Below are 16,764 nucleotides of genomic sequence, written 5' to 3'. Positions count from 1 at the left end.
CACACAGTTTTAATCTGCCAGGAAGTTTCATATCAGCGCACACTCCGCTGCAGATTGAAAATCTCATTCTGGAAACAAGGGTGGTTACATTAAGAGTGCGACGGGAATTCCGCTGTTAAATGCAGAGGAGAGAGCGGAGAGGTGGGAAGAGTACACTTAAGTCCTCTATGAGGGAGAAGAATTGTCTGATGTAACTGAAGAAGAAACAGGAGTCGATTTAAAAGAGGTAGGGGATCCAGTATTAGACTCAGAATTTAAGAGAGCTTTGGAGAACTTAAGATCAAATAAGGCAGGATGTATGTGTAACGTTCCATCAGAATTTCTAAAATAATTGGGGGAAGTGGCAACAAAACGACTATTCACGTTGGTGTGTAGAATGTATGAGTCTGGCAGTACTCTATCTGACTTTCGGGAAAATATCATCCACAAAATTCCGAAGACTGAAGGAGCTGACAAGTGCCAGAATATCGCACAATCAGCTTACATCTCATGCACCCTAGTTGCTTAGAGGAATAATATACAGAAGAATGGAGAAGAAAATTGAGAATGTGCTAGATGACGATAAGTTTGGCTTTAGAAAAGGTAAAGGCACGAGAGAAGCAATTCTCATGTTACGGTTTATAATGGAAGCAAGACTAAAGAAAAATCAAGACACGTTCTTAGGATTTGTCGACCTAGAAAGAGCGTTCGACAATGTAAAATGGTGCAAGATGTTCGAAATACTGAGAAAAATAGGGGTGAGCTATAGGGAGAGGCGAGTATGTACAAGAGTCACGAGGGAATAACAAGAGTGGACGACCAAGAACGAAGTGCTAGGATAACATAGGGTGTAAGACAGAGATGTAGTCTTTTGCCCATACTGTTCAATTTTTACATCGAAGAAGCAATGACGGGATTAAAACAAAGGTTATCAATGATAGAATTCGCTAATGACATTGTTATCCTGAGTGGAAGTGAAGAAAAATTAAATGATCAACTGAATGGAATAAACAGTATAATGAGCACAGACTATGGATTGAGAGTAAATCGAAGGAAAATGTAAGTGATGGGAAGCAGTAGAAATGTGAACAGCGAGAAACTTAACATTCGGATTGATGGTCACGAAGTAGACGAAGTTAAGGAATTCTCCTACCTAGGCAGCAAAATAACCAATGACGGACGGAGTAAGGAGGACATCAAAGCAGACTAGCACTGGCAAAAAGGGCATTCCTGCCCAAGAGATGTCTACTAGTATCAAACATAGGCCTTAAGTAGAAGAAGAAATTTCTGAGAATGTACGTCTGGAGCACAGCATTGTATGATAGTGAAACATGGACTGTGGGACAAGCGGAACAGGAGAGAATTGAAGCATTTAAAATATGGTGCTACATACGAATGCTGAAAATTATGCGAACTGATAAGGTAAGGAATGAGGAAGTTCTGCGCAGAATCGGAAAGAAAAGGAATATGTGGAAAACACTGACAAGGAGAAGGGTCAGGATGATAGGACATCTGTTAAGAGATCAGGGAATAACTTCCACGGTACTGGAGGGAGCTGTAGACGGCAAAAATTGTAGAGGAAGAGAGAGATTGGAATATATCCAGCAAACAATTGAGGACATAGGTTGCAAGTTCTACTTGAGATGGGTTGGCACAGGAGAGGAACACGTGGCGGGCTGCATCAAACCAGAGAGATGACTGATGGCTAAAAAAAGTAAGGCAAGAAACTGGAGGTGATGTTTAAAGGAACCTGGGGATGGCTGGAAGCTTGAGCCCATATCCGTCTGTATACAATCCAGTGCTTTTTGTAATTTATTTATTTTGTTATTCCACCTGGCAAGATTACTACTTTAAAGCTATCTCTTACTTCGAACCAGACACCCTTAGCGAGTCAACATTTCAGTTTGTATAGTACATGAGCAGTAAATAATAATAATAATAATAATAATGTATAATAATTAAGGTTTGGATTTTAAGAAGTTCCAGTCTTATTAAAATTATACTAAGCAGTTACCTCCGTAAGTTCATATAGGATGTGAGTGATGACATGTAAAATAAATGTGAGGCTACAATACGGAAGGAATGAATGTGGAAAAGAAGCTGACTGATCATGGGAACAGGATAACATTATCAGATGTGATGGACAGAAGAAAACAGAAACAGAGAAGAATGAGAGAAGCATAGATAGTTTACAGTGTGCTAGAGACACTCTTTTCCTATTGAACAGAAACAATAGCTGGAATACTCCCGAGAGGAGTTTGCTACATCAGCGATTACAGAAAAACAAAAACCTTTAGTCTCCTTTGAATGCAGAATCATTTTAGGTAAAATACAGGTTGCTGGGTGATTTGTTCCATAGTCAAATGAATGAAATGGAGAAAGATTTAGTGTTATCAAAAGGTACAGCCAAGATGCTGGAAGTATGCCATCTAGTAATGCATTAGGGGCAGTCGTGAAGTTTTAATTATCATCTCCGAAGAACATTTAATTTATTCTTCTTTGTTTGGAGGCAAATGAGTGCAGTTCTGGTACTCAAAGAAACTTGCACGTCACAGTACCTTAGAACGCATCTAGGGGTCCAAAACAAGATGGCGCGTCTCACTGATAAATGAAATGTTGCAAACTTTAACAATGAGCTGCATCATCTTGTTTTCGCCCCTCTAGTGGCCTGCTGGGGTACTGTGACGTCGGAATTTCAGTGTGTACAAGGATTGCACTCATTCACCTGCAAACAAAGGAAAATTAATTAACTATTCTTTCGAGATAATAATTAATACTTTACACACGTACATAACGTAGCCATGCAGAGAGCAGCACGTTGTCTACGCTGGATTCCTAGAACGCTTAACGGGCAATAAAATCCAATAGCGTATCTGCACAAGGGCTCTACCTGAGCAACCTGCCTATTTTGCACCTCTCATTTTCTAATTATCAAGCAGCGTACGTCAGAAGGAACTTTTAACATGTGCTAGAGTGTTAAAATACGACAGCGTAGGACACAAACAGTAATAATTATCCGTAAACTGAGTGAATGCGCCTCGCAAGGTGAAAGCAATAAATCGCTCTGCAGTGATTAATTCCACGGAGCGCAAGCCAAACAGCGTTTGCAGTGCGGGCACGTATCGGCACATCTTAATAACGCCGCACGCCTGCGCCGCGAAAGTTTACGGGCATCGTGTTTAGTGTTCCCAGTCATGCGAGGAAATTGGCGCTGGCGGTTCAGCAGAGTACGCGAGCCAGCAATCGGTGGCACGGGTCGGTTTCTCCTCAGGGTCGGGCAAAACGGCACCAGAGTTTCACTTAGACGTGCTGATTTATTGGTCTCGTGTAAAAACACCCCACAAAGCTATTGCAATAAATTACACAGAGGCAGGTGGGGTGTTGGAATGAACAAACACGGTTGTCTTTAACGGAACCACTTTGGAGTCGAATGTTAGAGGGGTATCTTTCCCCTTCTATCCCATCAACTTAATAACGGTGAATCCATTATTTTCTTATTCTCTGATCTTGACTTGCTGTATGGCGTTGTAGGTTCTCCTTCAGACTCCAGACACGTGGACTTTCCATTAAATGCGCTGCTGGACTTTAAAACTGCAAAGCCGGGAAGGATAGAAAATACGGAAACTTTCTCTGTGACTTAATAAAAAACAATCACCACCCCACAAATATCGAAACTGATCTTCACATCCTGAAACACAGCACCAATTTACACCGAAAACTAACAACAGAAGAAAAGAAATACAGAAGGTTACAGTGAAACGCAAAAACGTAATAAATGAAAACGCAACACCTAGCAACGACGCACTCTTTACTGCTTTAAGCGAACTGACACAGGACACGGAACAGAAACAACACACACACACACACACACACACACACACACACACACACATCTTTCAAAACCTTCTCGCGATGCGCGATGGCACATTTCACAACACAACCGAACAGCAAAACGGCGTAATGTTTCGTATTACTGCCAAGTTGTTGAGCTATACTTTTCTACGTGTTTGGGCAACTATAAGCCGACCAACGAACATGAGTATATGAGAGATTAGGTTACAACCTAGTGTCCACCAGGATTGTATCATGAAGACTGACACAATTCCAGACAGAATAACACTGGTGTAAGTAAGTGTATATTTTATGTATTTTATTAGTGACAGCCATTCATACCGTTGTAGATGATGTGCTGTATGCCGAAAAAACGGCAAAAACATAGAAAATATGTTGGAAAAACGGGAACAAATACAAAAAAAGCAGTGCCATAAATGTAAAAAGTAATATAAAATTATTCACACAGTACATTACCTGGGACCAAAGAGATCATATGGAATAGCATGTTTTAGAATAAAGAAACCCAGCTTCGCGGGGTAGCCGTGCGGTCTAAAAACGTCTAGCCACGGTACGCTCGGCTCCCCCCGTTGGAGGTTCGAGTCTTCCCTCGGGCATGGGTGTGTGTGTTGTCCTTAGCGTAAGCTAGTGTAAGTTGGATTAAGTAGTGTGTAAGCCTACGGACCGATGTCCTCAGCAGTTTGGTCCCATAGGAACTTACCACAAATTTCCTAAAAATAAGAAACCCATTGATGATGGCGAAATTTTCCCTGAAACTAATTTGAAGAAGAAATTAAACAAAATTGTTTTTCATCAAGGTGGACCTACGGTGATATACATAGCGAAATTTTACTCATTGTGTGTGTACAGTACAGTAAGAATAGCTCATGACTGAATTGGTTGCCGATATCGTAGAGTACAGGGTGCGAAATATAGTACAAAATGGCTCTGAGCACTATGGGACTCGACTGCTGAGGTCATTAGTCTCCTAGAACTTAGAACTAGTTAAACCTAACTAACCTAAGGACATCACAAACATCCATGCCCGAGGCAGGATTCGAACCTGCGATCGTAGCGGTCTTGCGGTTCCAGACTGCAGCGCCTTTAGCCGCACGGCCACTTCGGCCGGCTGAAATATAGTACAACAGACTTGCACCCCTTATAACAATATGGCTCAACTAGGGTTGGGCATCCACTTGAATTGAGCTTGTATGATAACTCCGCCCGAATAGGCCTCGGAAGGCTCAATGGTAACGACCGACCGCCGTGTCATCCTAAGCGAGAGGCGTCACTGGATGCGGATATGGACGGGCATGTGATCAGCACACTCTTCTCCAGGCCGCTGTCAGTTTTCATTACCGGAGCCCCTACTTTTCAATCAAGTAGCTCCTCAATTTGCCTCACAATAGCCGAGTGCACCCCGTTTGCCAAAAGCACTCAGCAAAGCCAGGTGGTCACCTAATGCTTAACTTCGGTGATCTTACGGGAACCGTTGCTACCACTATGACAAGACCGTTGGCTTGGATGACAGATACAAGTACGTAATTCTGTGGCGCTTCAAGTCTATACCGGAATTTGTTGATCATACTGGCTGGAAAATAGTAGCGTATCACTCTCTCTGATACCCACAGCCAAATGTATTCAGTTAGTGAGTGATCTAAAGAACGTGCTTGCTAGGGTAATAGTCGGATACTCTACCAAGGTAGATCAGGGGAAAAGGGCAGCATTCGTTCTTGCATTATACTGTTGAAAGATGTCACTGAGCAGAAACTGAAGATAAGGTACAGCCACCAACATTAGGACGTAAGAAATGTAACGCTTGTTGTTCAAACTGCTTAAAAAATTCTCGATCGACACATGCTGTGTATTACCTAAGTGCATGGGATCCATAAATAGTTACAAACGAAATTGAGCTTATACAAAGAAGGGCAGGGGACATGGTCAACCGATGGTTTTGAGTTACGGAGATGCTAAAAAACTGAACTGACAGACATTTCAAGATAGATATAAACCATTCTGTGAAAGCCTACGTTAAAAGTTTGAATAACTGTTTTTATGTGAGGAATCAAGGAAATATTACTGCCTACTAGACATCGCTACCATAGGAATACTGAAGACAAGATTAGACTAATTCAGGCATACACAGAAGCACATTTTAATAATCATTCTTTCCATGCTTCAGAAGAATTACAATGGGGAGTACACTCTGCCATAAATTTCACAGTAGTATGCAGAGCACAGATTTAGAACGATACGCAAGAAAAAGTGCCATGCGGTGAAGCTTTGTGCGATACAAGTAATTAATTCCCAGTTAGATAATGATTGATCAAGTGGCCATACCGACGTGCACGTCCGTCTCTCATACAGGATGCCCTGCATTGTTTGGAAAATGTAATTGTAGACATGGATGAAGAAAGAAACACGGTAAAATGTGAGAGCCCTTAGATGGAACCTTGTGGAACACTACATACAATTACTTCCGAGTTAGATTATAACTGATCACATCTCAATCCCGAAATGCCACTCACTCTGTCACGCAGAATGGGCTGCAGAAGTTTGCAGAGAGTATTTGTAGACAGCCGGCCGGAGTGGCCGTGCGGTTCTAGGCGCAAAAGTCTGGAACCGCGAGACCGTTACGGTCGCAGGTTCGAATCCTGCCTCGGGCATGGCTGTGTGTGATGTCATTAGGTTAGTTAGGTTTAAGTAGTTCTAAGTTCTAGGGGACTGATGACCTCAGAAGTTGATTCCCATAGTGCTCAGAGCCATTTGAACCATTTAGTACTTGTAGACAGAGATATAGAAAGACACGCAAGAAAAAGCATGGGCCCTAAGATGGAGCCTTGTGGGACAGCACATGTAATTAGTTCGAAGTTAGATGATGGTTGATCATGTCTCGGTACTGAAGCGCGGCTTGCTCTGCCATGTGAAAGGGGCTGCAGACGTCTGCAGAACATAGTTGTAGACATACATCTAGAAAGATACACAATAAAAAGTAAGAGCCATAAGAGGGAACCTTGTGGGACCTCACATGTAATTAGTTCCAAGTTAGATTACGATTGATCAAATCCCGATACTGTTGCGCAGTTTACTCTTTTATTCAGAACGGGCTGCAGACGTTTACAGAGTGCTGTTGTATACACATTTCATCAGGAAGATACACGAGAAAAAGTACAGGCCCTAACTTCGAGGCTTGTAGGACACCAGATGTAATTGGTTCGAAATTAGATGACTATTGATCACATTCGATACTGAAGCATGGCTCACTCTGTCATGCGGAATAGGCTATATATGTTCGCAGAGTGTAGTTGAAGACTTTCATTAGAAGGATACATGAGTAGGAGGGGCCCTAACATGGAACCTTGTGTGACACCATGCCTTATTAGATTATGATTGATCACATCTATCGACGTGCAGTTCAGTCTCTCATACAGAGTAGGTGTTTCTGTAGTAAGATACGCGAGAAAAAGTAAGAGTCCTAAGATGATACCTTGTGGGACACGACATAAAATTAGTTCCCAGTTTAATATCGACTGACTACGTCTCGCTACCGAAGCGCGGTTCACTCTCTCATTTGGAACAGCCTAGAGACGTCTGTGTTGAGCGGGCCGGTCCTTTGTTTGGGTGCGCGGCTAATACGCCGTGGGAGGCGTGCGGCTGAGTTAGGACGCGAGAGGAGGCGAGGCGAGGCGAGGCGAGCGAAGAGGGGCGGCGCCGCCGTCTGGGCGGCAGGGCGGCGCCACGCCGGTCCAGCCGACTTCCGCTCGCCGCTAGCAGGCAGCATCCAGCGTCTGCCGGGGCCTCGTCACCACTGTACTTCACCGCGGCTACTGCTGCTGCTGTGGCACCGAGGGTCTCCTATTCTTACATCCATCGTGTCTGCGTCTTTAGAGAGTGCTGTTCCGCAAATGTATACTCAATGAAAGAGTCAACACATTCGCCCAAGCAATAGGTAGCATGCACCAAAAATAACTTTTGCCACTGAAATAGAAGAAGATGGCTCCATTAACTACCTTGATCTCACTATTAAGAGAGTTTTTAGGAAACCAACTTGTACAGACAGTATCATCAATGCAAGTTCATGCAATCCTTGCCGATACAAAAAAGCTTTCTTCACTTCCATGGTTCACCGGCTCCTTCGTCTACCTTTGGACGAAAACGAAATACGTAAAGAACTTAGCATTTTAAAGCAGATAGCGTTAGCTAACGGCTTTTCTATAAATGACGTCACGAGCCCCTACAGTAGGCTAAAGAAACGTTAAACAAACAGCAGGCACACACACGTCCACACACAAAAGAGAACCGGCAAAGATTGAATGAAAACCATTCCTATGAAATTTAACGGCAAAATGTCCCTGCAAATAGAAAAAATGTTTTAAAAATTCTGATGTCAGATGTGGCTTTCAGGTTCATAACACCCTAAAACTACGAATAAAACTATGATAAATTTGATGGCTCTGGAGTATACAAGATTGACTGCAGTAACTGTGACAAATATTATATCGGTCAAACAGGCCGCTCTTTTAAATTAAGGTTTAAAGAACATACAATACATACAATACATACACGGTGTTCAGAGCTGTAGGAGAAACAGTCCTTTGAGGCATTCAACTTCATATGACTCAAAAATGGCTCTAAGCACTATGGGACTTAACATCGGAGGTCATCAGTTCCCTAGACGTAGAACTACTTAAACCTAACTAACCTAAGGACGTCACACACACCCATGCCCGAGGCAGGATTCGAACCTGCGACCGTAGCAGCCACGTGGTTCCGGACTGAAGCGCCTTGAACCGCTCGGCCACCATGGCCGGCCAACTTCATATGGCCATCTGCCCTGTTCCAAATGGTTTCCGATATAGAACACAGTTAATGTACATTGTTACTTGTTTTCTCTCTTATCCAATACATTGTCAGATTTACACATGTACAACAATTATATTCATTAACCATACATTTTACACAGTACCAAGTGAGAAATACGTATATTTAACACATTCAGCTCTAAACATTGTTGTTCACATTACAGCTGTTGTACAGTTCACAATATATGTTTGCACGTCCCTCTGTCAACTTCAGTGCATTTGTGTACTTTGGGAGAACATGTTATGATGCTTGTCTGAGTGCCTCTGCATGTTCCCTGCTGCGGGCAGCAGCGTCCATGATGCGACCAAGCTGTACATCTCGCGAATTCACCTTTCGACCATTTGTACATCTCAGACTTCACCCAACCCGATAGACAAAAATCTAATGGCGTGAGGTTTTAGCGATCTTGATAGTCACTTAATTGTACTACCACCACCAATCCAGCGATTAGGATAAGTGCGGTTGAAATGTTCTCCCAAAACACGAAAGTATATTAGCTCTTTTAAATTACTGAACCTATCAACACGTTACCTATCATGCCGCACCAAATATTGATCGAAAAACGAACTTGGTAATTCGTTTCCAATGTAGCGTGTTGATTTTCCGGCGACCATCGATGATTATTTCGTTTCTTGACGATTCCATTCCGCGTAAAAGTGACTTCATTAGTGAAAAGTATTAATGAAAGCAAATGACAATATCGTCATTTAACCAGTGAAGAAGTTCAAGTCGTGTGGCATTGTCGCCAATGCGATGATTGTGGACACGCTGTCTTTCGCACGTAATGTTCGCCATACATATCTTCGTCGGACATTGATACACGCAGAAACTCGCCGTGTGTTGGTAGTACGACTAAGTTGCATCATTTCAACAACGTGTTGCTGTTTCTTCACAAGTTGTTGAAATATATAGCCAGAAGAAAAATGGGACCTTGGAAGAATACCTTTTTCGCCCAATATGCTGAAAACTCTGGTGAACTCTCTACCATCATAAATTCGGAGTGTCGGAAAGCTCGTGCGGTATTCTACGACAACACCTGGAGCACTACCATCACAGAAACTGTGAACATGCACCACGGATATGCAGATTCTTTGTTAGTGTAGACCTGCTGCATTTTATCCAACACTTATATTGACGCAGTTAACTGATTGTTCTCTCTGATACACACTCATCCCTCGCACTGCTTCACTTAAACGCTCCAGGACAATCACACGCTCAGCGGGCTAGTTTAATGGCGGAAAGATGTCTCGAGCAAAGAGGTGAGAGGAAGGCAACGACGTAGGTTTGCCTAAAATAAAAATACAAAGAGGTTTAATGGGTAAGACACTAGCCCAAAAGCAGATGTACATTAAACATATTCTATCTCGGAAAGCATCGGGTATAGGGCATATTTTTGCTTCAAACGAGCGTTTGTCGTATCCCTGAATAATGACCATTGGTGCTCGGACGTTCTGTATAGTAGCACATGAAGAAGGAACTTTACGAATTACAGTGTAAGTGTAGCAAAAATGCAGTCAGTTAAAAATATTCCTTATTTTAGAGGTGGTAGTATGGAACAAAACAAGACAAAAATGTCCTCTGTCATTGGTTCTAAACTACATATCTTAAGAGCTATGAACGCAGGTTCGTTTTGGCTACTGTGGAACACATCCCTTATACTGCAAGCACTTTGCTATTGCGAACTGCAAACAGAATACAGTAAACAAATGAGGACATATTGCTCTGTTATTGTCCATGGATACAGCTTGAAGTAAACAAGTGTTGGAGTTGTTACTGTAAGCCATATTCTGTTCTGGCTATTAGTCGACCACAATATTATTGCATCTGGCTTCAGTTCGCTTATCGTGATTTTTATCGTGATTTTCACGAGGTCATGCTGAACTGAGTTTATGCACAACTGTCTTGGAAACTTTCACAATGGGATGTATTTTCCTTAGTCACCACTGTACTTGTTCACTGTGAAGTCAAAGCTTGTTTCCAAAAGAGGCCACAGAGTGCAATAATATCGTGATCGAAGCTCGTGGCCTAGTGGCTAGTGTTCCTGCCTCTGGATCACGGGGTCCCCGGTTCGATTCCCGGCCGCTTTGGGGATATTCTCTGCCTGGTGACTGAGTATTTGTGTTGACCCCATCATTTCATCATCATCATTCGTGACAGTGGCTACATTGTTGTTGTTGTGGTCTTCAGTCCTGAGACTGGTTTGATGCAGCTCTCCATGCTTCTCTATCTTGTGCAAGCTGCTTCATCTCCCAGTACCTACTGCAACCTACATCCTTCTGAATCTGCTTAGTGTATTCATCTCTTGGTCTCCCTCTACGATTTTTACCCTCCACGCTGCCCTCCAATACTAAATTGGTGATCCCTTGATGCCTCAGAACATGTCCTACCAACCGATCCCTTCTTCTAGTCAAGTTGTGCCACAAACTCCTCTTCTCCCCAATTCTGTTCAATACCTCCTCATCAGTTATGTGATCTACCCATCTAATCTTCAGCATTCTTCTGTAGCACCACATTTCGAAAGCTTCTATTCTCTTCTTGTCCAAACTATTTCCCGTCCATGTTTCACTTCCATACATGGCTACACTCCATACAAATACTTTCAGAAACGACTTCCTGACACTTAAATCTATACTCGATGTTAACAAATTACTCTTCTTCAGAAACGCTTTCCTTGCCATTGCCAGTCTACATTTTATATCCTCTCTACTTCGACCATCATCAGTTATTTTGCTCCCCAAATAGCAAAACTCGTTTACTACTCTAAGTGTCCCATTTCCTAATCTAATTCCCTCAGTATCACCCGACTTAAGTCGACTACATTCCATTATCCTCGTTTTGCTTTTGTTGATGTTCATCTTATATCCTCCCTTCAAGACACTGTCCATTCCGTTCAACAACTCTTCCAAGTCCTTTTCTGTCTCTGATAGAATTACAATGTCATCTGCGAACCTCAAAGTTTTTACTTCTTCTCCGTGGATTTTAATACCTACTCCGAATTTTTCTTTTGTTTCCTTTACTGCTTGCTCAATATAGAGATTGAATAACATTGGGGAGAGGCTACTACTCTGTCTCACTCCCATCCCAATCACTGCTTCTTTTCGTGCCCCTCGACTCTTATAATTGCCATCTGGTTTCTGTACAAATTGTAAATAGCCTTTCGCTCCCTGTATTTTACCCCTGCCACCTTCAGAATTTGAAAGAGAGTATTCCAGCCAACATTGTCAAAAGCTTTCTCTAAGTCTACAAATGCTATAAACGTAGGTTTACCTTTTCTTAATCTAGCTTCTAAGATGTAGGGTCAGTATTGCCTCACGTGTTCCAATATTTCTACGGAATCCAAATTGATCTTCCCCGAGGTCGGCTTCTACCAGTTTTTCCATTCGTCTGTAAAGAATTCGTGTTAGTATTTTGCAGCCGTGACTTATTAAACTGATAATTCGGTAATTTTCACATCTTTCAACACCTGCTTTCTTTGGGATTGGAATTATCATATTCTTCTTGAAGTCTGTGGGTATTTCGCCTGTCTCATACATCGTGCTCACCAGATGGTAGAGTTTTGTCAGGACTGGCTCTCCCAAGGCTGTCAGTAGTTCTAATGGAATGTTGCCTACTCCCGGGGCCTTGTTTCGACTTAGGACTTTCAATGCTCTGTCAAACTCTTCACGCAATATCAAATCTCCCATTTCATCTTCATCTACATCCTCTTCCATTTCCATAATATTGCCCTGAATACATCGCCCTTGTATAGACACTCTATATACTCCTTCCACATTTCTGCTTTCCCTTCTTTGCTTAGAACTGGGTTTCCATCTGACCTCTTGATATTCATACAAGTGGTTCTCTTTTCTCCAAAGGTTTCTTTAATTTTTCTGTAGGCAGAATCTATCTTACCCCTAGTGAGATAAGCCACTATATCCTTACATTTGTCCTCTAGCCATCCCAGCTTTGCCATTTTGCGCTTCCCGTCGTTCTCATTTTTGAGACGTTTGTATTCCTATTTGCCTGCTTCATTTACTTCATTTTTGTATTCTCTCCTTTCATCAATTAAATTCAGTATCTCTTCTGTTACCCAAGGATTTCTACTAGCCCTCGTCTTTTTACCTACTTGATCTTCTGTTGCCTTCACTATTTCATCCCTCAAAGCTAACCATTCTTCTTCTACTGTATTTCTTTCCCCCATTCCTGTCAATTGTTCCCTTATGCTCTCCCTGAAATTCTGTAAAACCTCTTGTTCTTTCAGTTTATCCAGGTCCCATCTCCTTAAATTCCCACTTTTTTGCAGTTTCTTCAGTTTTAATCTACAGTTCACAACCAATAGATTGTGGTCAGAGTCCACATCTGCCCCTGGAAATGTCTTACAGTTTGAAACCTGGTTCCTAAATCTCTGTCTTACCATTATATAATCTATCTGAAAACTGTCAGTATCTCCAGGCTTCTTCCATGTATACAATCTTCTTTTATGATTCTTGAACCAAGTGTTAGCTATGATTAAGTATTGCTCTGTGCAAAATTCTACCAGGCGGCTTCCTCTTTCATTTCTTGTCCCCAATCCATATTCGCCCACTCCTTTTCCTTCTCTTCCTTTTCCTACTATCGAATTCCAGTCACCCATGACTATTAAATTTTTGTCTCCTTTCACTATCTGAATAATTTCTTTTATCTCATCATACATTTCTTCAATTTCTTCATCATCTGCAGAGCTAGTGGGCATATAAACTTGTACTACTGTAGTAGGCGTGGGTTTCGTGTCTGTCTTGGACACAATAATGCGTTCACTATGCTGTTTGTAGTAGCTTACCCGCACTCCTATTTTGTATTCATTATTAAACCTACTCCTGCATTACCACTATTTAATTTTGTATTTATAACCCTGTATTCATCTGACCAAAAGTCTTGTTCCTCCTGCCACCGAACTTCGCTAATTCCCACTATATATAACTTTAACCTATCCATTTCCCTTTTTAAATTTTCTAACCTACCTGCCCGATTAAGCGATTGACATTCCACGCTCCGATCCGTAGAATGCCAGTTTTCTTTCTCCTGATAACGACGTCCTCTTGAGTAGTGCGCGCCCGGAGATCCGAATGGGGGGCTATTTTAGGTCCGGAATATTTTACCCAAGACGGCGCCATCATCATTTAACCATACAGTAAAGCTGCATGTCCTCGGGAAAAATTACGGCTGTAGTTTCCCCTTGCTTTCAGCCGTCCGCACAGGAAGGCGGTTTTGGTTAGTGTTACAAGGCCAGATCAGTCAATCATCCAGACTGTTGCCCCTGCTACTACTGAAAAGGCTGCTGCCCCTCTTCAGGAACCACACGTTTGTCTGGCCTCTCAACAGATACCCCTCCGTTGTGGTTGCACCTAAGGTACGGCTATCTGTATCGCTGAGGCACGAAAGCCTCCCCATCAACGGCGAGGTCTATGGTTCATGGTGGGGGTGGCTGCATTAGACTGTGTAAAAAATTGGACTGTGTTAAAACTGCGACTTTGTCGCTGATGACCGCGCAGTTGAGCGCCCCACAAACCGAACATCATCATCATCATCGTGGTCGTGTAATATCTGCAGCGCTTACATTAATTCTCTTGGAATCGGTTTGTGTTTTGATAAGTTCGTGAAATTCTTTTGCGTTGGACTCTTTTCTTTGCATTTATCAGCATAATGGAAGCCTTTTATCCACACGGGAAATGGCAGATATGATCGTCTGTTATTGTCAGCCAAATGGAAGAAACCGTCGAGCACGCATCCTGTAAGCTGAAAAATATCCAGAACAGTTTTTCACCAATCTTTTCCAGCGACTGGCAGACTCTGGCTTAGTAGTTCAAACAGCGGTTGGATATGCGCTCAAGCAGGATGGCGCACCTGCCTATGTTTCTCGAAACGTCCGAGAACACTTCACACATTCATTTAATGGGCAAGTTGTCGGTCTGGGAGGTCCAGTACGTTGACCATTGCTTTCCCCCCGATCCTAATTCCTTGGATTTTTGGTTGTAGGGACACTTGAACTATTTGGTGTATGCAGACCCCGTTAATGACGTACAAACACTGCAGGAACGTGCCGTCAGTGCCCGCTAGCGGATCCGTAAACAATCTGGAGTTCTTTCTTAAGAACCTAGAACGTAAACATGCATTGCTGTGAATGGATACTGGGAACCTCCTTCACATATGCCTCGCAAGTCCAGATCGTATGTAATAGTAAGCTCTGCTATTTCACAGTAACAGTTCTCATTTGTTAACAGCGTACTGTAGGTCGTTCGTAATAGCAACGAGCTTGCAGTATGAGATGTTTTTCACAGAAGGGAAGATGAACAAGTGCTTCTAACTCTTAAAGCATGCAGCTAAGAGCCCATGTTCACTGGATTTTTTTTCTTGTTTTGGTCTGTACCACCACAAAGTGCTTCATTTACTTAACTGCGCAATTTTCTTTTGGTCTGTCTAGAGATGTGCTTCTGCACTGGGGTGCGGGCATTTCAAAGTTCATTAGGACTGATGACAAAGAATCAAATAGTTAATTACATTTAATATTCTGTATTATGTAATATTTGTATTTTGATCATGGCTTCACGTCAGCGACTGTGCATGGAAGAGCTTAAATGGATTAGAAATAATAGCCAACCAGTTGCAAAATACAGGTTTATTACACCCTGACCATTGTTTCGACAGTTTTAAAACGGTCTTCTTCAGAAGATACTGTACGTAGAATCACATATCTATATCTAGTGGGGGATGACACGCACATTGGTTACATAGAATATGTGATTCTACGTACAGTACTTTCTGAAGGATACAGCTTTAAAAGTGTCAAAATTAAGGTCAAACTCTAATAAATCAGTATTTTGCAATTGGTTGGCTGTCATTTCCAGTCCGCTGAAATTAAGTGTGTGGTAATGAAATTTTTAAAATCTTTATGATTACCGCTAGTCTATCCGTGATGCAAGTACTGATTTATTCGTACTTTGTTCGATTCACTTTGTCTGCTTCATGCGTGCTATACTTTTCTTCACTTTCACTTCCGTCAGAGGCAGCTTGTCTATGAAATTTGACTTCTTCTTAATTTGGATCTCCGTGCTACATCTGGCTTCCTCTACTTGAGGTAAATCATTAGCCTGATTCAGGTCTCGAGCGAACGATGGTGCGATATTGAGAGAGAATGAACTCATACAGGGCCATACCGAAGCCATGGTGAGATAGCTAGCTGCTCCGGCCACCCCCCTCCCCCCACCCCCCTCCGAAGGGCACATAGGCACAGTGGGTGCGACAAAACTGACAGAAAAAAGAAAACACGAAAAATATGGTTTAAGAACCAACCGGAAGAGGTACGTGAGTTCTCCTGCCCCTTGTCTTCCAGTCTTCTGTCTATGAGAGTCATTTCGCCGGCCGACGACTCTATAACCACACTGTTGTCACAGTGTCATTTCTGCAGTGTCACTTGATCAAGTTGCGTAATAAAGAATAATAAAGAAATCACCGCTACCGAAGAGAAGTCCGTCGCTAGCACAGTCGCTGTGGCAACATTCTGCTTGTTTCACACAGCCGTCGCCCACACAGCTCGCTTCTATTATACGGTGAAGTGCTATTTCGCTATCTCTGGCTGACGAGAGGGTGCTGTAGGAGATACAGTATTTGTCTGAAAGCTTCCAATTTTTGACTATTTCTGTCGAGTGTGGATTGGAGCGAGAAACAACCTTTGAGGAAGGAAGCAAAAAAGATGGGAGAGGAGGGGGGATGTCAGATTTATTTGCCCCACCAGCCAGTTTTCGTTGGTACGATCTTATGTGTAAATAAAAATGGACTCAAAAGAAAGACTTCCTTGGCTGAATAATAATATTACAGGAGTTGTTAGTCGTTTCGCCTATAGACAGATACTCTGTTCATATAATTTAAACCGTGGAATAAACAAACCTAGGCGCTACAGTCTCGAGCCGCGCGACCGCTACGGTCGCAGGTTCGAATCCTGCCTCGGGCATGAATGTGTGTGATGTCCTTAGGTTAGTTAGGTTTAAGTAGTTCTAAGTTCTAGGGGACTGATGACCTCAGAAGTTAACTCCCATAGTGTTCAGAGCCATTTTAACCATTTTTTTAAACAAACCT

Source organism: Schistocerca nitens, chromosome 6 (assembly GCF_023898315.1).
Source record: "Schistocerca nitens isolate TAMUIC-IGC-003100 chromosome 6, iqSchNite1.1, whole genome shotgun sequence".
Classification (NCBI taxonomy): Eukaryota; Metazoa; Arthropoda; class Insecta; order Orthoptera; family Acrididae; genus Schistocerca; species Schistocerca nitens.
The sequence above is the reverse complement of the archived record's forward strand: the minus strand, read 5'-3'. Positions refer to the sequence as shown.